This window comes from Triticum aestivum, chromosome 6A, assembly GCF_018294505.1.
Source record: "Triticum aestivum cultivar Chinese Spring chromosome 6A, IWGSC CS RefSeq v2.1, whole genome shotgun sequence".
Taxonomy (NCBI): Eukaryota; Viridiplantae; Streptophyta; class Magnoliopsida; order Poales; family Poaceae; genus Triticum; species Triticum aestivum.
The window spans coordinates 38375121-38377044 of NC_057809.1; positions in this window are offsets into that span (position 1 = coordinate 38375121).

The following is a 1924-nucleotide window of genomic DNA, read 5'->3' on the forward strand; positions in this document are numbered from 1 at the left end:
CGATTGACAAAGGGAATTGTATACGGGGTTGCTTGAATCCTCGACATCGTGGTTCATTCGATGAGATCATCGAGGAGCATGTGGGAGCCAACATGGGTATCCAGATCCCGCTGTTGGTTATTGACCGGAGAGCCATCTCGGTCATGTCTACATGTCTCCCGAACCCGTAGGGTCTACACACTTAAGGTTCGGTGACGCTAGGGTTGTAGGGATATGAATATGCAGTAACCCGAATGTTTTTCGGAGTCTCGGATGAGATCCCGGACGTCACGAGGAGTTCCGGAATGGTCCGGAGGTAAAGATTTATATATGGGAAGTTATCATACGGTCGCCGGAAAGGTTCGGGGGCATATCGGTATTGTACCGGGGCCATCGGAGGGGTTCCAGGGGTCCACCGGGAGGGGCCACCTCTCCCGGAGGGCCTTATGGGCTGTATGAGGAAGGGATCCAGCCCAAAGTGGGCTGGGGCGCCACTTCCCCCTAGGGCCCATGCGCCTAGGGTGGGGGAAACCCTAAAGGGGGCGCCCCCCTTGCTTGGGGGGCAAGCCCCCTCCCCTTGGCCGCCGCCCCCCTAGGAGATTGCATCTCCTAGGGCCGGCGCCCCCTCCTAGGCCCCCTATATATAGTGGGGGGGAGGAAGGGCCTCATACCCTTGCCCCTGGTGCCTCCCTCTCCCCTCCAACACCTCCTCCTCCTCTATAGAGCTCGGCGAAGCCCTGTCGGAGTACTGCATCTCCACCATCACCACGCCATCGTGCTGCTGCTGGAGCCATCTTCCTCAACCTCTCCTTCCCCCTTGCTGGATCAAGAAGGAGGAGACGTCACGCTGACCGTACGTGTGTTGAACGCGGAGGTGCCGTCCGTTCGGTGCTAGGATCTCCGGTGATTTGGATCACGTCGAGTACGACTACCTCATCCCCGTTCTTTGAACGCTTCCGCTCGCGATCTACAAAGGTATGTAGATGCATCCAATCACTCATTGCTAGATGAACTCATAGATGGATCTTGGTGAAACCGTAGGAAAATTTTTGTTTTCTGCAACGTTCCCCAACACTAGAGGCAATAATAATGTTATTATTTTTATTTCCTTACATCATGATAAATGTTTATTATTCATGCTAGAATTGTATTATCCGGAAACATAATACTTGTGTGAATACATAGACAAACTAAACGTCACTAGTATGCCTCTACTTGACTAGCTCGTTAATTAAAGATGGTTATGTTTCCTAACCATAGACATGTGTTGTCATTTGATTAACGGGATCACATTATTAGGAGAATGATGTGATTGACATGACCCATTCCATTAGCTTAGCACCCGATCGTTTAGTATGTTGCTATTGCTTTCTTCATGACTTATACATGTTCCTATGACTATGAGATTATGCAACTCCCGTTTGCCGGAGGAACACTTTGTGTGCTACCAAACGTCACAACGTAACTGGGTGATTATAAAGGAGCTCTACAGGTGTCTCCAAAGGTAAATGTTGGGTTGACGTATTTCGAGATTAGGATTTGTCACTCCGATTGTCGGAGAGGTATCTCTGGGCCCTCTCGGTAATACACATCACATAAGCCTTGCAAGCATTGCAACTAATGAGTTAGTTGCGAGATGATGTATTACAGAACGAGTAAAGAGACTTGCCGGTAACGAGATTGAACTAGGTATTGAGATACCGACGATCGAATCTCGGGCAAGTAACATACCGATGACAAAGGGAACAACGTATGTTGTTATGCGGTCTGACCGATAAAGATCTTCGTAGAATATGTGGGAGCCAATATGAGCATCCAGGTTCCGCTATTGGTTATTGACCGGAGACATGTCTCGGTCATGTCTACATTGTTCTCGAACCCGTAGGGTCCGCACGCTTAAGGTTTTGATGACAGTTATATTATGAGTTTATGAGTTTTGATGTAC